The sequence below is a fragment of the Vicugna pacos genome, chromosome 4 (assembly GCF_048564905.1).
Source record: "Vicugna pacos chromosome 4, VicPac4, whole genome shotgun sequence".
Lineage (NCBI taxonomy): Eukaryota > Metazoa > Chordata > Mammalia > Artiodactyla > Camelidae > Vicugna > Vicugna pacos.
Window position 1 is genome coordinate 53,707,024 of NC_132990.1, and position 24,488 is coordinate 53,731,511.

Genomic DNA, 24,488 nt, shown 5'->3' on the forward strand with positions numbered 1-24,488 from the left:
TAAGTGCACTTAGTTTTTTGATACATTATGAAAATGTGGTATCTGGACATTTTTGCAATTTCAATTATCTATGTATTTGAATGATATATGACTACCTCCATACTCCTTTGTAAAAATCAAAGGTCTTAAAAGATAAATGTGATACAAATATTTCTCACAATAGTCAATATATTTAAGACATTTAGTTTTGCTATTCACTTCACTGTGTAAAGAACAGAGAGGAAGAGGCCAAGATAGTGGAGTAGAAAGACCCAGAGCTCACCTCCTCTCACGAGCACACCAAAATCACAATGATTTGCAGAACAACCATTGATGAAAAAGACTGGAACCTACCAGAAAAGACCTTCAACTAAAGACATAAAGAAAGAACCACACCAAGATGGGTAAGAGAGATAGACTCGCTATATAATCAAATCCTATATTCTCTGGATGGGTGGCCCAGAAACTGAAGAATAATTATAGTTCAGAGATTCTCATACAGGAGTGAGAGTTCTGAGCCCCATGTCAATTCTCCCCCAGCAACAGGAAGACAAGCCCCCCAGAACATTTGGCTTTTAAGGCTAGCGGGGCTTAACTGCAGGAGCCCCACAGGCCTGGGAAAAAGTCTCATCTGTACCAGGACCCCGGGGGAAAAGCAGTAATTTGATAGAAGCCTGGGCCAGACCTACCTGCTGCTCTTAGAGGGTCTCCTGGAAAGGCAGGGTGAGGGATATGGCTCACCTTGGGGACATAGTCACTGGTGGCAGATACACTGGGGCACATTCAGTCACATGAACAGTGTTACAGTTGGTGGCTGACAATGTGCCTTACTAGCCCCAAGACCTGGCAGCACCTGACAGCCTGAAGGTGACTGTGCTAGGACCTCAGGCCAGACAACTAACTGGGCAAGAATAAAGCCCCACCGCACAGCTTCACTCATTAGACAGGTTTCCTAAAGACTAAAGAGCCAACAGCTGCCTCTGGACTCATGCCTAGACATGACCCAGCCCACCAGTGGACAGACACTGGCCCCTCCCACCAGGAAGTTTACACAAGCTTCTAGACTAGCCTCATCCACGAGGGGGAGACACTAGAGGCCAGAAAACTATGATCTTGCAGTGCAGGCCAGGCTCTACTCTGGGACCAGCTGGGCTCAGGCCCTGCCCACTAGCAGGACAATGTAACCTTCAGGACACCCCAAATCCCATACCCAACTGTGTCAAGAACCGATCCCCTGCCTCCAGTGATCTGAAATGAGCTCTGGGATCCCTGGGCCCTGCAGCCGGACTCCAGGAACCAGCTCTGCTTGACAGTAGTTTGGCACTAATCTCAGGATCTAGCTTTACCTGCCAGTGGGTAGGTAATAGCCCCAGAGTCTTTGGGGCCCTGACTCCACCAGTGATCCAGCACTATCCCTGGGGTTCTCTAGGATTCCACAAACAGCCACCTCATGACCAGGCCCTGCTAAAGAGCAGACAGCAGCGTCCACATAAGGCAGGGCCTGGCATCAAGCCGCCTAGACTGCTTAAACAGTCAGCCCGCCACAATAGAAGGACTCACGCAGCCTTCTTAGGGGGAACCCCTAGAGCATATAGCTTGGGTGATGAGAGGGGAGTACACTGCTGGGATGCACAGGACTTCTCTTACAGAGGGCTACTTCTCCAAGGTCGAGAAATGTAACTAACCTACTACATACATTAAAATATAAGTAGCAAATTAGACAAGATGAGGCGACAGAGAACTATGTTCTAGATGAAGGAACAAGATAAAACCCCTGAAGAACAACAAAGTGAAGTGGAGATAGGCAATCTACCTGAGAAAGAGTTCAAAGTAATGATTGTAAAGATGATCAAAGAACTCGGGAAGAGAATAGATGCACAAAGTGAGAAGTTAGAAGTTTTTTTAGCAAAGAGTTAAATATAAAAGAACAACCAGAGATGAATACAATAACTGAAATGAAAAATACAATGTAAAAATCAATAGTAGACTAAATAATATGGAAAAATGGATCAATGTGCTGGAACACAGAGTAGTGGAAATCACTGCTGCTGAACAGAAAAAAGAATACAAAGAAATGAGGACAGTTTAAGAGACCTCTGGAACAACATCAAGCACAGTAATATTTGCATTATAGGTGTCCCAGAAGGAAAAGAGAGAAAGGACCGGAGAAAATTTTTAAAGAGACAATAACTGAAAACTTCCCTAACGTGGGAAAGGAAACAATCACCCAAGTCCAGGAAGTGCAGAGAGCCCCACACAGGATTAACCCAAAGAGGAACACACCAATACACACTGTGATCAAAATGACAAAAATTAAACATACAGAGAATACTAAAACCTGCAAGACAAAAGTAACAACACACACGAGAACTCACATAAGGCTATTACCTGATTTTCCAGCAGAAACTCCTCAGGCCAGAAGGGAGCTGGATGATATATTTAAAATGGTGAAAGGGAAAAGCCTACACCTACCTAGCAAGGCTCTTGTGGATTTGATGGAGAAATCAAAAGCTTTAAGATAAGCAAAAGCTAAAAGATTCAGCAGAATCAAACCAGCTTTACAACAAATGTTAAAGGAACTTCTCTAGGCAAAAAAGAGAAGGTCAGAAAAAGAACAAGAACAAGATAAATACAGAATGAATAAGCTCACTAGTAAATGCAAACATACAGTAAAGGTAGGAAATCATCTACACACAAAAGTAGTAGGGAGGTTAAAAGGCTAAAGTAGTAAAGTCATCTGTGTCCACAATAAGCAGTTAAGAGATACACAAAACAATTAGATGTAAAGAAAAATATGGTATCAAAAACAGTAATTGTGAAGGGAAGAGAGTACAATGCAGGGTATTTAAATGCATTTGACATTAAGAGATCAGCAACCTAAAACCGTGAAATAAATAAATAAATACACACACACACACACACACACACACACACAGATATACACATACATACACACACACACTGTAGACTGCTATACAAAAACCTGAAGGTAACTACAAACCAAAAACCTGTAATAGATATAAACATAGTCGTAGAATCACAAGGGAACAGAAGAAGAAAAGGAAAAAAGATCTACAAAAAATCCTAAACAATTAACAAAATGGCAATAAGAACATACATATTGATAATTACCTTAAATGCAAATAGAATAAATGCTCCACCCAAAAGACACAGACTGGCTGAATGGATACTAAAACAAGACCCATGTATTTGCTGCCTACAAGAGACTCACCTGAAAGATCTAGAGACACATACAGACTAAAAGTGAGGGAATGGAAAAAGGTATGCCATGCAAATGGAAATCAAAAGAAATCTGGGTTAGCAAGAGTCATATCAGATGAAACAGACTTTAAAATAAAGACTGTTATAAGAGATAAAGAAAGACACTACATAATGATCAAAGGATCAATCCAAAAGAAGATACAACAATTATAAATATATATGCATCTAACATAGGAGCCCCTCAATATATAATTCAACTGTTAACAGACATAAAAGGAGACACAGTGAGAGGAGGGACTCTAACACCAATTACCAATACTCAAGTTAAATCAGTAATTAAAAACTCCCAACAGACAAAAGGCCAGGACCAGATTGCTTCACAGGTCAATTCTGCCAAACATTTAGAGAAGAGTTAAACCTGTCCTTCTGAAACTATTCCAAAACATTTCAGAGTAAGGGGCAATTCCAAAATCACTCTATGAGGTTACCATCACCCTGATACCAAAGCCAGACAAAAATTCACACACAGAAAATACAGGCCAATATCACTGATGAACATAGATTCAAAAATCCTCAACAAAAACTAGCAAATCAAATCCAACAATACATTTAAAGGATTACATACCATGATCAAGCAGGATTTATTATAGGGATGAAAGGATTTTTTAATATCTGTAAATCAATAAATGTGATATACCACATTAATTGAAGAATAAAAACCATATAATCATCTCAACAGATACAGGAAAAACTTTTTTTAATAAAATTCAACATCCATTTGTGATTAAAAAAAAAAAACTCTCCAGAAAGTGGGCATAGAGGGAACATACCTCAACATTATACAGGCCATATATGACAAACCCACAGCTAACATCATACTCAATGGTAAAAAGCTGAAAGAATTTCCTCTAAGATCAGGAACAAGACAAGGATGCCCACTCTTGCCATTTTTATTCAACATAGTTTTGGAAGTCCTAGCCACAGCAATCAGAGAAGAAAAGGAAATGAAAGGAATCCAAATTAGAAAGCAAAAAGTAAAACTGTCATTGTTTGCAAATGACATGATACTATATACGGAAAATCTCAGATGTGCCACCAGAAAACCACTACAGCTCACAGTGAGCTCGGTAGAGTTGCAGGATACAAAATTAACACACAGAAATCTGTTGCATTTCTATACAATAACAATGTAATATCTGAAAGAGGAATTAAGGAAACTATCCCATTTATCACTCCATCAAAAAGAATAAAATACCTAGAAATATACCTACCTAAAAAGGCAAAAGCCTCTATACTCTGAAAACTAAGAGATGCTGATGAAACTCAATGACACAAACAAATGGAAAGATACACTGTGTTCTTGGGTTGAAAGAATTAATATTGTTAAAATGACCATACTATCCAAGGCAATGTGTAGATTCAGTGCAATTCCTATCAAAATACCAAAGTCATTTTTCATAGAACTCTATGAAAAATTTTTAAAAATTATATGGAAACACAAAAGACCTCAAATAGCCAAAATAGTCTTGAGGAAGAAGAACAAAGCTGGAGAAATCAAGCTCTCTGACTTCAAACTATACCAAAAAGCCATAGTAATCAAAATAGTAAGGTACTGGCACAAAAACAGACACATAAACCAGTGGAACAGAATAGAAAGCTCAGAAATAAACCCATGCACTTATGGTCAAGCTATTTCAAAGGAGGCAAGAATATACAATGGAGAAACGACACTCTCTTCAACATGTGGTGCTGGGAAAACTAGAAAGCTACATATAAAAGAATGAAATTATAACATTCTGTAACACCATATACAAAAATAAACTCAAAATGGATTCAAGACTTATTGTAAGACAGGATACTATGAAACTCTTAGAGAAAAACATAGGCAGGACACTCTGACATATAGTGCAGCAGTATTTTCTTGGATTAACCTCCTAGAGTAATGGAAATAAAAGCAAAAATAAGCAAATGGGACCTAATGAAATGTGAAAGCTTTGTACAGCAAAGGAAATCATAAATAAAATGAAAAGGCAACCTATGGAATGAGAGAAAATATTTGTAAACAGTGTGAATGACAAGAGACTAATTTCCAAAATATACAAACAGCTTCTACAGCTCTATATCAAAAAACCCCCAAAGAATTCAATCAAAAAATGGTCAGAAGACCTAAATAAGTATTTCTTCAAAAAAGACATACAGATGGCCAATAGGCGCATGAAAAGATGCTTGACGTCACTATTAGAAAAATGCAAATCAAAACTGCAATGAGGTATCACCTCACACTGATCAGAATGGTCATCATCAAAAACCTATAAATAATAAATGCTGGAGAGAGTGTGGAGAAAAGAGAGCCCTCCTACACAGTTCATGGTAATACAAATTGGTGCAGCCACAAGGGGAACTGTATGGAGCTTCCTTAAAAACACTAAAAATAGACTTACCATATGATTATGGTAGTCATACTCCTGACATACATCTGGAAAAGATGAAAACTCTAATTCGAAAAGATCCATGCACTCCAATGTTCACAGCAGTATTATTTACAGTAGCCAAGACATGGAAGCAACATAAGTGTCCATTGACAGATAAATGGATAAAGAAGATAATATATATAATATATATACACACACACACATAGATAATTGAATATTACTCAGCCATAAAGAAGAATGAAATAATGCCATTTGCAGCAACAATGGATGGACCTAGTGATTACCATACTAAGTGAAGTAAGTCAGAGAAAGACAAATATATCACTTATATGTGGAGTCTAAAAAGTGATGCAAATGAACTAATTTACAAAACAGAAACAGACTCACACACATAGAAACCAAAGGGAAACAGTGGGAGTCAGGATAAATTTGGAGTCTGCAATTAGAAGATACAATTTACTAATATAAATAGATAAACAAGGTTCTACTGTATAGCACAGGGAAGTAAATATCTTATAATAACCTATAATGGGAAAGAATCTGAAAATAATATATATATATATATATATATAATAAACTGAATGACTGCTGTACATCTGAAACACTGCCAACCAAGTATACTTCAATTTAAAAAAATACATTTTAAAAATTATTTTTAAAAAAAGTAAGAGGAAAGAAAGTGGGTAGGGAAGAATGGGGTATGTGCAGAAGACCATGAAATAGAAAACTAGATGCTTTGACATGGGATATGCAAGTTGATTAATATATAATATTGGACAAATTATTTAATTTCTATTAATTATAATTATTAACTATAGTTCATTTAATTTCTATGAATTATAATTTATTCATTGTCAGATTAGATAATTTCTTCAGTTACTTCAAAAAATAATGCTCTGCTCTCCTAAGAGAGTATTAGAAAAACTAAGCAAAACACCTGTTAATTTTGAGTTGTAGAATTAAGTTTGTGTGTGTTTGAAAGTAGTATGATATATAAACACATCTGTTTAAGAAAAATGTACTTACACTTATGAAGTACATATTCTGCAGATATTTTAACTTGAAATGGTGCTGTAAAATTGCAATAAATACATAACATTTCCTCTAGTGATACACTAGGGAAAAATATATGTCAATAAAAATCACATTGTAGAGCACACAAGTTAATACTACAAGATTTTTTTTAAAGAAGAATAATTGTTTCAAGATGTTTTATTTCTTTATTGTCTTTTTTTTTCTCTTCTATGGGTTGGTTTGCCTATTCAACCAAGGAAACACATTTAATAGGCTGACATGAAACTAATTTTATTAGTTCAGCCCTCTGTAAGCATTCTCATGCATCGTTAACATTACACATTGCAAAGAACTGCTTTCCTTAAATTGTAGATATTTGGCTATAAATTTGAGACTGTAGTAAATAACTGTCTAACTGTTGAGTGAACACTTGTACTTTGTGCACTGATGTGTTAGGTGAAGTGTATAATTAGGATACCCATTTAAGTACGGCTTATTGAATCACAAAACACAAAAGGACCGTTGGCATCTGAATGACTGTGAGGAGTAGTAAGATTTGATAGAGGTTACAATGACAGATAATATTTCTATTTTATGTTTCAAATTTGGTAAAATTATATCTACATTAAAAAGTCTGAATATCCTGTAGGAACAGCAGTTAATATCTAAAATAAGGCAAATATATAATAGTTTAATTAATTAAGACGTTCTCAACTATTGTGATCTTTTTCAGAATAACAAAGTTCTGTAATCAACCAAGTAGAACAGGCATTTCCATTCTGTGTGTGTATATAGTGCAAGAGATAAAAAAGGAAAATAACGTTTTTTCTTCCTGCTTATATCTATAAGCCTCAGGCTTCTGTAAATAATTCTTTCCGATTCTCCACTGTACTAACCTTAACACCTTCCACAAGGCCTAGCATAATCTGACTCCTGCCCGCCTCTTATGTCTCATTTCATGGAATTCATGTCCTCACTCTGCTCCAGCGAAAATGTTTTTTTAGTTCCTTGATGAACTAAGCTATTTTCTATGTCAGGACTGATTTTCCTCTCCCACTCCAGACCCCACTCTTCTATATCTTATCCCTGAAAGGCCAATCAGAGAAGTCTCATCCTCCTCCCTTATCATCAATGATTCTTGCTTCTGTTCTCCATGTTTTCACATTTTCCTTTCCGCCTGGTGCCCAAACTGGGTTTCATGGAGAGTCAGAGAGAAGTGTCTGCTCCACAGCTCTGTCATTCACTGACTCCTGAACAATGTGGAAGGTGTATTTATGCCCCAGATTGCAAAGACAGAACTTTTGAGTAGTTCTAATAATTTCTGACCCTCAAGCTAGAGGATTTCAAATGCAAATAAATGCCATATCACTTCCTACATCATCCTTTTATTCCCCACAGATGTATTTGCCCATGGAAAGCACCTCCTCAATCTGTCTCCAAAGCAAAGCTTCTATATATATCAATGAAGTGCCCCAGTTTCTAGGGGCTCAATATGGTATTTTCTAGAGTAGCTTAAAAACACTATTATTTTCTCATTTCAGATTTTTATTTAAGTAATACCCACACTGCTTTATGAAGCCAGCATGGACAAAACACTGGAATTGATCTCTGAGTTACGTTTTCCTTTTATATTATCTCGTGTTTACAGTTCCTCTAATAGGATAGAGAAAAAGTATATAACTAGTTTACCTGCTTGTGAAATGTGTTCAGAAGACGTTTAATTTATGTAGGGCAAAATTGTCCAAAGAAGGAAGCTTTGGGTCTTCTAAAAAGCCTTAACAAAATGATACCAGTTGATTTGTTTTCTTTCTGGACTACATACATTGACTTAGAACCAGTCCATGTGTTCTTTTTTGATTAGCCCCAGTTTTTGATCTTGAAATTATGTTTTTACTTCTCTTAATAGGAGTTCCCATCTCCTGATGTCTCACTATAGACCTCATATCTGCCTCATTTAGGAAGCATTTCAACTGTCTCATTTTGGTGCTGACAGCTCATGTAGACACAGCATTGATATGTGATGAAGATGGATACATGTAATTGGATATTTGTTTTTACTTAACTTTGAATAATAAAATATGAAGGTTATTTCTTGTAATGCACTCTTACTATTAGCTACAAAGCACCTGCATGTGACCAGAGATCAATAAATTGTTACTGTTCTCTACTGAAATTTCAAATTAGAAACAAATTTGAGCAATGAAGCTAGAACTATTTTAAAAGATTTACTGTGATTACTGGGTTGATGAATTTTAAGATGTGGGTATTTGTGAGAGGCTCACTCAAAAGACTGAACCTAAATTGGGCTTAAGGCAAGAAACTGATGTCAAGTAAAGAAAGGGGGTAAGAATAACAGTACTTATGTATTATGAAAAACTTGCCATAATGTGTATCATTTTTGGTTACTTAGCTTTCATTATTCTCTTAGCCTTTTAATTAAACTTTTGCATAAGATAAGTTATTGGCTACAGAATGAGTAAAATATGAAATTATATGGTCATAATTTCTGTGAACTGCCCAAAATTTTGTGATTTCTAAGCCTTAGCCTTATCAATTTTCATTCTGAATTAAAGTATCATGTTCAGGTAATATACCTAAATCCTATTACAAAAGTCAAACCCTGAAAAGAGCCATTTTAGGTACATTTTGAAAAGGTAATTCATCTGTAGCAAGTATTGGTTAATATAAATTTGCAAAACAACGTGGAAATAAAAAGACTTTCATGTGGGCAATCAGTTCTTATTTAAAGTGGAACAAATACTGTATTTTGACATAAGTTTTACTGCTTATGTGCATTATGATTAGAAAAAAATACAGTATGTGTTTGCATTTATTCAAATCATCTTTTATATTCCATAAAACTGTTTGGTATATCTCTTCAAAGAGATTGTGTGTTACTCATCTAGAACTGATTCCTAGAATTTTGATTTTGGGGAGGTTATTATAGTTTATCTATTAGAAAGTCTAACAGATTATGGTTGGTATATGAGAAAGTTTTACATTTTTAAAATAAACTATAGCGCTATAATTTATCTTCAATAAAATGTACCCATTGTGAAGAAATGTCAGGTGAACTTAGCAGAGATCACTTGCTTATGTCTGAAGTTCCTCTCTAAAGGTTTCCCCTCTCTGCCTCCTCAGCAACTCTCCCCGCATTCCATTGTTTCTCTCTCCAGCAATTGTTTGTCCTCACTATGCTGGTAATCCAGAAGGTGTCTCCAGATACAAAGCCTGAGCAATCATAAGACTTATTTTGTTTGCTTTCTCAGCGTTCACAGTCCTGCCTGTTATCCAATGTCTTAAATGTCTCATATATTTAGTCCCATATTCTAGTTTATGGTAGGAAAGCTAGTCTGGCACCAATCACTCTCATAAAGATTTGCAAAAGACCACAGCTATCAATTTTTAAATTTAATTCGTATAAAACTACATTAAACTTCCCTGTAGCTTCTAAAGGAACTAAATAATTTAAAAATTAGGTTAAATTGCATTTTAAAGTAAATAATGAAGTCATCCTAAAAATAACATTAAATTTTTTATCTTTAAGAATGAAACATAATAAAAATTTTCAAATATTTTAGTGTCAATACAGTATGGGATCATGTGAATGAGTAGTAACTGGTATTTTCATCTTATTCTGGAGTTTATATTTTGGCTTAAATGAATTTGGATTTTTAGTTTGAGACTGGAATTTGTTTTTCTCAAGAAAACATTTGAAGAATATCATGAGATATTTAATTTTTCCAATGTCTTATCATCATCTATCAGTATACCTACTTACTTTTTTCCTCTACTGAAGTATTGCTTTACTGAAATATTGTGGTATTCCTGGAATAAATTCTTCTTCATGAAAATGCATTTGTTATTCTTAAATAATAGATTAAGTGCTAGTATTGTATTTTGGATTGTTTGTATCTGTATACTGATAGTTTTAAAATGACTAGTGGAATTGCCCATTTGACCATCCTTTTAAAAAGTTTATATGGAAATGGAATTATTTATTCTTTGGAAACGTTAAGAAACTACTTTTTTTCTGTTAAAATGATGTATAATTGACATACAATAAACTCCACAAACATCATACTCAAAGGTGAAAAGCTGAAAGGTTTTCCTTTAAGATCAGGAACAAAACATTGATGACCACTCTGCCATTTTTACTCAACATGGTAAGGGAAGTCCCAGCCACAGCAATCAGAAAAGAAAAAGAAATAAAATACATCAAAATTGGAAAGGAAGAAGAAACTGTCAGCATTTGCAGATGGCATGATGCTATCTATAGAACATTCTAAAGACTCCACCAAAATACTATTAGAACTAATAAATGAATTCAGTAAAGTTGCAGGATACAAAATTAATATACAAAAATCCATTGCATTTCTATACAATAATGAATTACCAGAAAGAGAAATCAAGAAACCATCCCATTTACAATTACATGAAAAAGAATAAAATGCCTAGGAATAAATCTAACCAAAGAGGTTAAAGACTTGTACTTGGAAAACTAAGACACTGATGAAAGAAACTGAAGATGACACAAACAAATAGAAAGATATACTGTGCTCATGGACTGAAATAATTAATGTTATTAAAATGACCATACTACCCCAGGCAATCTATAGATTCAATGCAATCTCTATTAATTTAACCATGACATTTTTCATAGAAGTAGAGAAAATAATTCTAAAAGTTGTATGGAACCACAAAAGACCCCAAAATAGCCAAAGAAATTTTGAGAAAGAAGAACAAAGCTGGAGTTATCACATTCACTCATTTTAAACTATCTTACAAAGCTACAGTAAACAAAACAGTATGGTACGAGTACAAAAACAGATACATACATCAATGGAACATAATAGAGAGCCCAGAAGATAAACCCCCATTTATCACTAAATTTATGACAAAGGAGGCAAGAATATACAATGGGAAAGAAAATGTTTTCTTGAAAAGTGTTGGGAAAACTGGACAACTACATGCAAATGAATCTAGAGCACTGTTTTACACCATAGACAAAAATAAACTCAAAGTGGCTTAAAGTAAATGTAAGACTTGAAAACACAAAATTCCTAGACGAAAACATAGGCATTATGCTCTCTGACATTGGTCTTAGCAATAGTTTTGTGGATCTGCCTCCTCAGAGAAGTAAACGAAAGCAAAAATAAACAAACGGTACTACATCAACCTAAAAATCTTTTATGCAACAAAAGAAACCATCAATACAACAAAAAGGCAATGTACTGAAAGGGAGAAGATATTTGCAAATGATTTGTCAGATAAGGGTTGATGTCCAGAATATATAAAGAACTCACACAACTCAATATAAAAAAGCAAACAAACAACCTTATTAAAAAATGAGCAGAAAACTTCAACAGACATTTTTCCAAAGACATACAGATGGCCAACAGGCACAAAAGATGCTTAACACAATAATCATCAGGGGAATGCAAATTAAAACCGCAATGAGCTATCACCTCACACCTGTCAGAATGGCTACTATCAGAAAGACAGAAAATAAGTTCGGTGAGGATGTGGAGAAAAGGGAACTTTCCTGTACTGTTGGTGGGAATGTAAATTAGCACAACCATGATGGGAAACAGTATGGAAGTTCTTCAAAAACTAAAAATAGAACTATGATATGATCCAACAATTCTACTTCTGGGTATTTATCTGAAGAAAATGAAAACACTAATTCAAAAAAATACATACACCCCAGTGTTCACTGCAGCATTATTTATAATAGCTATGATATGGAAGCCCCCTAACAGTCCACTGATAGATGAAAGAGATAAATGAATATACGAGATGTGAGATATATATAGATATGAATATTACTCCACCATAAGAAATAAAATCTTGGCATTTGTTATAACATGGAGAGACCTAAAGGGTATTATGCTCAGTTAAATAAGTCAAATAGAGAAAGACAAATACCATATGATTTCACTTACATGTGTAATTTAAAAACCAAAACAGTAAGACAAACAAAACAGAAACAGATTCACAGACACAGAAAACAATCTGGTGTCTGCCAGAGTGGTGGGGGGAATGGATGAAATAGGGGAATGGTTTAGAGAAACAAACTTCCAGTTATAAAATGTAAAAGTCATGGAGATATAATGTACAGCATAGGGAATATAGTCAATAATATTGTAACAACTCTGTATGGTGACAGATGGTTACTAGATATAGTGTATAAAAATAAATGTATAAAAATATTGAATCACTATGTGGCATACCTGAAATTAATATAACATTGAAAGTCAATTATACTTCAGTAAAAATAAAGAAACTCCACATATATATAGTACACAACTGAAGAGTTTTAACATATGTAGACACCTGTGAAATCATCACCACAATCAGTACACATGCCATCTCCAACAGTTTCACCTTGTTCATTGGCAAATCCTCATTTTCTCCTCTCCTTCTCTCTTGGCAACCTTCAATTTGCTTTGTGATATTAAATGTAGATTACTTTGCATTTTCTAAAGTTATATATAAGTAAAATTACACATTATTTATTTTTTCTGTATAGTTTTTCTAATAGAGCATAGTTATTTTGAGATCCATTCATGTTCATACTTTATTGTTTTCTCTTGCTTAATTATAGTATTCTGTTGTATGGCTATTCACAATTTTTTGGACTCCTAAAGCTTGTTTAGAGTTTTTCGCTCTTAATTGAAAGCTGCTATGAATTTGCTTTGTGTCTTTGTGTAAGCATATGTTTTCATGTCTCCCAGATGAATACTTAAGAGTACATCGCTGTGTCATATTGTGGGTGTAAGTTTAGCTTTTAGATAAAATGCGAAAACTGTTTTGCAAAGTGGTTATGCTGGCTTAGGTTCCCAGCAACACTATGTAAGTGTTCCAGTTGCATCAGATCCTTGCTAACACTTGCAAGATGTGTGCAGTGTGTAGGCCTACACAGTAGCACCTCATTTTGGTTTTAATTGCATTTCCCACATGCTGATGAAGTTGAGCATTTTTCATAGACTTATTCACCATCCCTATATCTTTAATAGTGAAGTATTTGATTTTTTTGTACGTTTAAAAAGATAATTGAAGATATATTTTAAATACAAGTCCTCTTAGATATGTTTAGCCAGTATTTTTTTCCGTCTTATTTTTGTCAGAATATTTTTGAAGAGCAAAAATTGTTTTTTTATGAATCCCAATTTATTTAAAATTTCTACCTTATAGTTTATGCTTCTGCATCATAAATCCTCTGCCAAAACTATGGTCAGTAATTTTTTTTTGTTTTCTTCTAGATGTTTTATCATTTTAACTTTCGATATGAACCATTTAAAAATTCATTTTTGTATATGATATGGAATGGATTGAGGAGCCTCCTTTTTCCCCCCTCTATGTGGGCCATTCAGTTTTTCCAATACCATTTGTCCTTACTTACCCACTTAAACTGCCTTTCCAAGATATATTTCCTCCTATCTTTGGTTAGTTTCCTCATAGAGATGTATTCCTGGGAAACTCCCCCGAGCTCACTCTCTCCATTCTCGCTCTCTCGTCTCTTTGCTGTAAGTAGCTCTGTCCTTTCTCACTCTGCCAGGCAAACTGATGCCATTTTGCCTATCTTAAATTTTAACACTTTTCTTCAACTCAAGGAGACTGCCAGGCTCTATTTGGGTTCCCTTTGCCTGCACTGCAGCCCAGGAACTCTCCAAGAAGTAAGCTGAGGCAGTGACAGGACTCACCTGATTTGTTTCTTTCGCACAGGAGTCACGGTTCTGCTCTGCCTCCTGTGCAGTTGTCTGAACATTATTGTACCTCATAATCTGTCCAGTTTTTTTTTGGAAGAGTCACTGTTACTCCATCATGGCTAAAAGAAAGTGTGACCTAAAAAACTGAATTTATGATCAAAAAGGCTTTGTACCTAATTTGAAGATAATAATTTGACTCTTTAAAATTCTTCCATTGATTACTAGTCAGTTTTGTTTTATAACTTGAGTCTGATTTTGTAATCAATTTCTTTTTCTAAAGAAAATATTTGAATTTTCTCATATTGATTAGCAAGGAAGTACTGATATTCACTTACTTTTAATTAGCTACCAAATCTCTAGTTAAACTGTCACTCTCATCCTAGTTTTGAGTTTTTGTGTGTTTTATTTTTATACTTATCTTCGACAGATTAAACAGGTGAGAGAGGCTAGCCTTTGCTATTGGTTTTCTCAAAGGTAGAACTCTTAGCTCATTATATTCACTACAATTCTTTTTGTTCTTTAACTTCTGCTTTTATCTTTATTGAATTTTCCTCCAACTTACTTTTTGCTTGTTTTCCCCTTCTTGATACCTTAAACTGTATGCTGAAATTCAAGTGATGTTTTTTCTTTCTTCTTAAATAATAAGAGCATCCCCTTATTAACTAGACTTATTGTGGTGATTATGTCACAATATATACCAATATTAAATCATTGTGTTGTATACCTGAAACTAATGCAATATGTCAATTATATCTCAATTAAAAATTTTTAGTATCATAAACATAGGCTACTCAGACTAAAAACAAAAGCTTCCCCTGTAGCTGTAATCTTCCCGTTTTCATATTCATTATTGTTATTTTTACTAATTTCTAATCATCTGTGTAAGTACTTTTGATTCACTGTTCAATGAAAGACTTATCTATAAGTGGTATCCTTTTGCTCTTTTTAAAAGTTTTCATAGGCATATTTCCTAACTTCTCAAATGTCATAATTGTAAGGTGAACTATCAATTTAATAGTGGCTATTTTATAGGAAAAATATTCATAATAAATGCAATTCACAATCAAGGTCTGAATCTAATTCTTTACATCCCCTAATTAAAGCACCATTTAAATCACCTTTGAGAGTTTTATCAGGGCTATGTATGTTATCACGTGAGCATAAGATTTCCCTAAATCATGACACTGAACAGGCAATCTTCTTTACACAAAATACTTTTTTTCATTTCAATGCTATATTAGTATAATATTTCAAAAGACATTTTAAAGTGAAATTTAGGTATTCAAATTAAGTTGTTTTAAATCCGTGTGCCTGTATTGTGAATTTAACAACACAAATGTAACTACTACATTGGAAAAGCCAATGTACTCCAGGGTACAATCAAACCAACTATATTTTTATGCATTCCTTTCATCTATTCAAATCACTTTCTGTAGGAGTATTGTACCTACCTGGTCAATGAAATCTAAGACAAGCTCTGTGCCTTTGTTACCTACTTTTAGGCAATTAAAAAATACTTCTATTGATAAAAATCTTAGTTCAAAAAAAAAATTCACCCATTCCAGTGTCATCATTATTCACATTTAAAGTTAAAGTTTCTCTCTTTTCCCTCCTTAGAAATACTTAAAGTAGGCTCCTTGAAGTGAAAAGGAGTATAGTGGACTTCTCTTTCATGTCCCGTTCTGATGTCTTGGCGGCTCTTTTAAGTTGAATTTGGCTCAAGTGGAGGAGGGAAGAGTAGTTAGGGTCTTACTCTTCCAGATCTGTTGAGATGGTTAGCATTGGCCTCTCTGAGTTTAGCAGATGTTTCAAGTCAACTTGATCTTTATTGGGTGATGGGTTCTTAAGCACCCAGTCCTTCCTCCACTCACTGTGAGGTGAATCCAGCTCCGCCAACTGGTCGCCTAAGCCATTTTCTCAGCCTCTTGGCACTGGCAGTTCATCTCAGCTTCTTGCTACTGAGGCAGCCTCATCCCTCTAAGAGGTTTTACTGGACAATGTCTAAGATATTCAGGGTAATTCTCTCTCTTACATGGCTCAGATCTGGCCAGTGGGAAACACCCATGACTGCTTTGCCCCAGTGAACTCTTGACTGTCAAGCTTTTTCTGTTACAGAATTAAGCATCCCCGTGCTATATTACCCAGAGAGCTAGCCAAATGAAGTCACCAGCTCCTTAGATTTCTCAGATTCAAATCAGAATTCAGTTCATTTAGGCCCTCATCCCTCCATGCTATGCTTCAGCATAAACGTATCAAGGTCTTAGAGTGATCTCTCTGAGCATCTTTTCTCTGACTTTGAGTTAAGAGAAGTGTATTCCCCATCCTAGTCCACAGACATTCTTTTCACCTTGGCAGTCCTTTAAAAAGTCCTCTCAGCTTTTCCGTGCATTTAATATGCTAGATATAAGTGACTGCTTAAGTCTCACTGAACTAGTTTTTTAGACTCTTCATTATTATTCTTGATTTGGTGACCATGTGCCTCACTTTGGAATTCTGAGAGAAGTTGGTGGATGTTTTCTTGGAGGCATGACTGAAAACTGAGACAGAGTCTCATTTTAACATCCAATTATTTTACTACTACTGATAACTATATTGAAGAGACAACCATGTTTAAATTCACTTAGAAACTATGTCTAATTCACAGACACGTAAGGCTTGACCACTACATTATGACTTACTCTTCTGCCAAGCAGCTACAACTTTTTTAAAGTAATCATAAGAGTCACAATTTCAGAAAATTTTAAATGTGAAAATTTATAGTCCTAAGGATTGAGGAAATATGGTCCTTTCAATTTTTACTATGACCCAGTTAGATAATGCAGCCTGAACTTAGAAAACTGAGGTTTTCTGTTTCTTTTGCAATAATTTTCCCATTGAGGGATATATAGTAAATTCCAATGATCGTATGCCACATCAAGATTAAGAGAGATGAGGCTGTTCACCAGCCTGCTCAGAGAACTGAGGAAATCAATATCTGAACACATCTGTAACCATCTGAAGGATTAGCAAGCTCTGTTTTAATGAGTGATCAATTCCTGAAATACACTGCATTAGCAATGTTCATAATTCAATGCATGTCTTACATGTCTTAATGATGTCATCTCATAAGTAAACACACGTCTCAATACATATAACATATATATTATATACTCTATAATCATCTAGACATCTCCCTATTTTATTTTTCAAAGAGATGTGTTGAATATTCCCACAGCTACTTAGTGTCAGTGAATTTATTTATATATGCTGAATTTTATTTGTATTTGCAAAGCAACGCTATTTGTTAATACTGATTTGTGATTATTAGAATTTCCCTGTAAATCTTATAAGTTAGCTGTAGGTTCTGAATCCTAAGGGGATAGCAGGTTGAAACTGATTGGAGAAATACATATTAACTAGAATTCCTGAACTTGGAACTGACACAATAAATGGCTGACATTTGAGTTGTTCAAACTTCGTCAAACATATTATTGCAGTTTTTTGTTTCATTTTAAATGAGAAAGGGCAGTTGGCCGATATGTTGAAGGGTATTTGTTACAGAATAGTTAAAAGAGAATCATTCTTAAAGATCTCCCATTAATCCTGAGGCCCTTAAAGTTACTACGGGTTCGTATAATGACATCAAACTAAGTATAAGCAAACAACAACTATAAAAACAATAGGAAAGTCATTCAAAAATAAAATAATCACATAAAAAGAAATATTCTTAATTCTCTTTCTAAACATTGTAGTCCCTTTGGAAAGAAAAAAAGGAAAAAGAAAGATGGCTTTATGCTCCTGGATCTCTTTCCTTACTTGTTAGCAAATACTTTATACATTTATATGCAGTAATTTGCATTTTCCTGTTACTTGTCACTCCAGATCATTCATTTCCCTCAATACAAAGTTCTTATTTGATAATTGTTTTGCAGTATGGATATAATTATTTTAGTAATTTTGAACTAATAAGAAGAGTAAAATGCACAAATAAATGAGTCCATGATCATACATGTATTTATGGAAGTCAAAATCATTGAAGTTCTTTCCTCATCTCAGCACTCATCACTGTATTCACTATTATCTAAGGAACCATGGTTTTATGGTTACAACATGGTGTATGAGTTGGTTGTTTCATTGAATAATGGCATGGTATACACTCTTTATATGATAAATGGATATGAATATGTATAAAAATTTTGCTGAAGAAGGATAAAAAGATTTCCTACCACAATCCCCAGGACTGTAACTATTATAAGATATCATACGCATAATTATGTTAAATAACATAGAAAAAAGGATTTTTGCAGACGCAATTTAGATTACTAATCAACTGATTTTGTGACAGTGAGAAAGGAAATGATGTAGGTGGACTCAATCTAACCACAATAGTCATTTAAACCAGAGAATATGCCTCAAACTGGTAGCAGAAGGAGGAAGTCAGAGAGACTTGAAGTGTGAAAAGGATTCAGAATCTCATTTCTGATTTGAAGATGGAGGGGGCTGTGACAGAGTCACCCCAGCTGACAGCCAGCAGGGAAATGGAGACTGCAACCTGAATGAGTGTGGAAGTGGATCAAAAATCCTGAAAAACTCTAGCAAACCTGCATATACTTAGATTTATCTAACCACCTCGATGTTAGTTATCCTCTGAAGAGGATGGTCTCTTTTTATCGGGGTTATTTGCCATTCCCTAATATAATTATTTCTTCAAATAGCTATGTGCTGTCTTTTATCTGTGCTCTGTTTGGTGGTATATGTTCAGGATATCACATAACTTTGGGATATCCTGGAGGGCGACATCTTTCTCTGTTACTCAAAGAAACCTCTCTTTTGGATTCTTGGTGGTGAGGAGGACTGGGGAAAGAAGGTGACAGGAGCTTTACACACCTACTTAATTCTAGATTTCTACAACGTGCCTTCTCAGAGGTCCAATCGCTTAAATATTCCTCTTTTTATTATATATTCATTTTTAAGGAAAAATATAACAAAAATATCTTAAACTATTCAGAGGACTTCCCTTCTGTGAAATGGCTTGGATAAACCAGATTTCCCCTGCTCCTTTACAGCCTTTGATTTCACACAGGTGTGTTTATGGGTGCAGCAAGAAAAGGAGATAACTGGGTTTACAGAGGCCTAATGTAGTTGAAAATTCCCCACTCAGTTTCCAAAACCGGTAAGATACAAGAAACTTCGTATTTCAAAAAATTTGGAAGTAGAATTCAGGAGTGGCTGGACTCTACATTCACAACAGGGGAGAAAACAATCCATTCGTAAAGAATTGCAGCCCCCAAGAGCATTTTACCATCCTGCCAGGGCCGGTGGAGACTCAACATGCTGTTTAAACTTTGAATAACGAATCTCAGTATGTCAACAGGAAATACTCAGGTCACATTCCAGCCTACGCAACGGAAATTAATTTAAAGCAAGATAAAAAATATTAGGCCACTGATGATATCTCCCCCACCAATCCCCACCTCAAAATGGGGAATAGCTCCAAGAACAAGTTTCCACTGTGGTATGAAGACAGTGAAGGCTGGGCATTGAGCGAGGGTGAGTTTGGGGGTTACGGCTGCGGTGGACTTTGGGCTGACTCAGTCTGGGCCTGGAAGCAAGAGAGATGCTCCGTAAGCATCTGTCATGTCTCCATTAAATTTCAAATGACAAATGATTTTTCCCCACTGAACAGCTCTCTTGAGGAAATGTCTCTAGTTAACACTTTTTGTCTTTTCTTTTTTGTCTCATATTAGTACAGCCACTCCTATTCTCCTTTGTTCACTGTTTGCATGGTTTATCTTTTCTGACTCTTTTGCTTTCAACCTCTTTTTGTCATTGAATTTAAAGTGTATTCCTGTATAGCGCATACTGGAAATACTTTTAAGAAAAGAATTTCATTCTGCCAATCTCTGCCTTTTATTGGAATTTTTGAATGTCTAATCCATTTACATAGATAAAACTACTGATAAGGTAGTTTAGCCTACTATTTTCCCATTTTCTGTATATTTTATATCTTTTTTGTTTCTCTATTCTCAGTTCCTTTTTGCTAAAAACATATTTTAATGCAGCATTTTAATTCCCTTTTATTTTCTTTTATATATATTTTTAGTTATTTTCATAGTGGTTGTCTGAGGATTGCAATTAACATTTTAACTTTAAACAGTCTAGATTAGTATCTTTTTCAACACAGAAACTTTATTTCCAGCATAGTTTCTCTCCCTGCTTTGTGCTACTATTGTCATTCAAATTACATCTTTATATTTTATAAATCCATGAGCACAGTTTTATGAATATTTGTTTATGCAGTTTTCTTTTAAACCAGGCCAGAGAAGAAAATATTTATAAATGAATACATTTACAGTGTTTTACTGTCTGTCCTCATAGTTGCTTTTACTGATACTATTTATTTCTTCTTGTGGATTTGACTTACTGCCTAGAGTTCTTTTATTTCAGCTTAAAGGACTCTACTGAAATAATTCAAAAATATTTTTTGAGATATAAAGACTAGGTTGTGAATAAAGATTACTTAACTACACAACACATCATTTGCAAAAATGTCACAATTCTAATATTTCAAACTTTTTCATCTCTAGTGGGGGAGGTCAAGAATAACCAAGTGAAGGGGATTGGAAACAAAAATTAAAACCTTACCAGTGCCTTTTACTAATTTTTTCCTGTGGATTACACATTTCTACTTATATGTATTCTAAAGATTTAAGACGCGCTAACATTTCCATTAGGGAAGCTGAAATGAAACAGCTTAACTTTTTTTTCCCTCAGGATCTTTGCATATACTCTGTGGGTACCATTGGGAACAGAATAAACACTGATAAAAAAAATACCTAGGATTGATCTATACCATAAATTCTTCAAAAGTGCATTTAAATAATCCGTCTGTTACCTATTCTGGTCAAGTAGTCCAATTCATTCCATTTCAGGAAATTCTCTGTTAAGTAGGAGTTTGGGCAAGCACCTGGCTTCTGATGCACTTGCTCGTCCTCTCCAGGGGGATCACGAAGCATAGTAGTTTCCAAGACTGATCCCTGTTAGCTTTGAACATGCCAGCTGAGCAGGCTCCTGCTACCTGCCCTATACGTCTCTCCTCACTCTTCTATAAATACCTGTTTTATGTCCCATTCCCAAAGAGTTCTATTATAAGATCTTCGGAATCTTTTAAGATGTCTCTATTATTTAGAATGCTCTTTTACATGCAGTGTCTGTTTTATTTCACAAAGACCTTGCTATCTGAGAGGTATTGTTATACTTATCTTACTGATGATCATTCCTCAGCTTAGGGAGATCTAGTGCCATGACCAGGGATACAAAACTGGTCACTTACAGTTGGAAGACAAGTCTTCTGCCTCAAAGCTTAATATGCGTGTGTGTGTTGTGTATTCCTGATGTAGCAGGAATTCTTGACCCTTTTATGTTGCTGCACTTTTTGAACACTGGAGCATTACCCTCTATACTTGAAGGAATTTAAAAAAAGACTGAAAGCAACACTAAACAAGTCAGCATAATTGCCAGGCGATAACAACCACAGTAAAATGTGTTTCACACTGTCTTTAAAAGCATCTGCATTTACTTACTACTCACTCTGTGGCCTTTTAGCACCACATTGCATTTTAGTGGAACTGTTAACTGCCCTTATATATTCACAAGACAGTGTTCTTGCCTGCTGTAAAAAAATGGTGTTTGCAACAGACTTACTGTTTCAGCACCCACACACCTCTTACTACTAGCAAGTTATATGCTATCCTGCTCAGTGCCTGATATTTCCATTACACACACACACACACACACACATTCACATATGTACATAATTTGTTATCCTCTTATCCCCCTAATATTTTTCACATTGAGAAAAATTTGGTGGTTTACTTTTGAGAGGACAATGACACAATATAGAACCAGGAATATCAGTTAAAAATCTACAGCATGTCATGGTTCAGTTAAAATGCCCTGTGAAAAAGCAATATGAAAATTAAGACAGTTAATGTCACTCCTGAAGTGCATAAATTCTGAGAGTAGGTTTAATGTGGTATCTATACCATTAGGGTATTCTGGGCCGAAGAATTTAGTAATTTAATTAGTTACTTCTTCTTTAGCAGCAAAAATGTTATTTCTAGAATTTTTTTCAACTCAACCCTTGATGGATTTGTACTTTAACAGGGAAGACCCTTTCTTTATAATGTATCTTCTAAACTACCTCCATTACTTGCATTCCAGGGACTAGAAATTCTTCCATTTTAAAAATCTTCCATAAGTTAATTTTTAATATGCTGCCCAGTGTTAAATAAAAGGAAAGCCACAAGTAGAACTTTACTGAAAAATGCTAAGTAGTAATAATAGCAACATTTTACTGGGCACGTTATATGCGATATATAAAACATATGTGTGTGTGTGTATATATATTGTTATATGCTCAAGTATATATACTGTTTTAAGTTATTTGTGTACATTGACTCATTTAATTCTTACAGCAGTGCTGTGAGATGAGGATACTTATTATGGCCGTTGTCAAGACTGGTAAACTAAGGTGCAGAGGGTTTATGCAACTAACCAAAGTCAAAGAGCTAAAGAGCAATGAAACTGGAGTTTGAATCCAGGTATTAAGAATCCAGGGCCCTGGCATTTAGGCTTTATGAAAAATAATTTTAAAAGGGAAGGAGAAAAAGACAGATGAGAAAAATAATTCAATTTCAGAAATGAAAGTTTGGTTTCCAAACTATAGGATGGTGATTCTATTTTCCTCTCATTGCTACTAGACCTGATTCCATTCCCCTTTCTTTATGAAGAACTGACCTAGAAAATACATAGTTTGAGAGTCTGAGTCAATAGACTTGTTGATGCAGAAACAAAAACATATCAGTGTCTCTCAAAGACTCCTTCAATATTCAAAGTAGAAATCCAAGCTTACCGTTCTCTCATTCTTACCCATGACACCGTGGGTTAAAGTTATACAGTTATACAGTTAGGGTTTTCTGGGAGGAAGAAATTAGTGATTTACCAGGTTAACTTCTCCTTAGCAGCGTGGAGGGTCTAGTGTTAGTTTTTTAGAAGTTAATCACAATGTCTAGCTGGATGATAGCCTACCTACTGAGTTTGTAGTAGGTGGCTGGATCCTGGCTGGGAAATGTGGATACAATGGATCTACTACCTATTTTAAAGTCAGAGAGGTCCTACATGATGCCAGATGTGTACTCGTGTAAATCTCTGACTTATTTCAGGAGGCACTGGGTTTTAAGCTCATTACTGACATATGTCAGAGCTTGATCAGCTACCTTAGATGAGCTTTTACAGTAAAGCTTTAGTTCTGTATTTAATAGGGAATAGCTTTCACACTCATGGCAAGCTACCAAGGCTGATGTGAGCTGTTGAATCTTAGTCAGCAGCGTGGGAGGTAACACTAGCTGTAGTCTTAATGGTTGTTAAAAATTCATGTTTAATAGCTTTGAAAATAGAAATTTAACATGAAAACTCTATGCAGATACCTGAAATGTGGATGGATGTCTCAACCATAAGGTGAAGAAAAGTACTGACAATTATTCAGTAAATTTACAATGGTAGAGGGCAAAATCATCTATCAGAGCCTAGCATCTTCTCTGAGGTACTAGTGATCATGAGAGGCTGTCAAATCAAATAAAGCAAAATATTTCAGTAGCTTACACATCACTGTAAATTTTGTTGACAAAGTTGTAATTCCTTTAACCCCAAATAATCCTTGGTTCACTGGACCACAAAGGCCCTCTTTAATATTGTTATAATTTTTGAGCTGGATCTAAACTTTAAAGCAGTTTCTACTTTTATTAGCAGGAAGAGAACTGAATTACATTTAAGAAATATTTAATTTACGTGACAATCATAATTTTTCCATTGGGACCCTTTCTTCTGTGGCCTATATATTGGGCTGCTTTTAAAATGTCATATTATCTTCATGAAAAGTAGTGGCAACTTTTGCACAGAGGCCGTTTTTTATAGTTGAATCTCTGAGCTGTTCTACAGTTTCCCCTCAAGTGCCAAAAGAAATGAGAACACATTTTTATTTTAGGTTTCTTATTAAATGCTTCATTTTCTTGGATAAATAATGTGTTTAAGTCCTTGGTCAGTAGAAATGGCCTCTATAAGTCTAGAATATTTAACCAAAAGATTGGTT

At 35.0% G+C, this 24,488-nt stretch overlaps 1 long non-coding RNA gene across 3 annotated transcripts in view; it reads right to left on the minus strand.

The window, feature by feature from the left end:
• Positions 1 to 24,488, minus strand: part of LOC140696108 (uncharacterized) — a 375,098-nt gene that overhangs the window by 102,909 nt on the left and 247,701 nt on the right. The window lies entirely within an intron of this gene.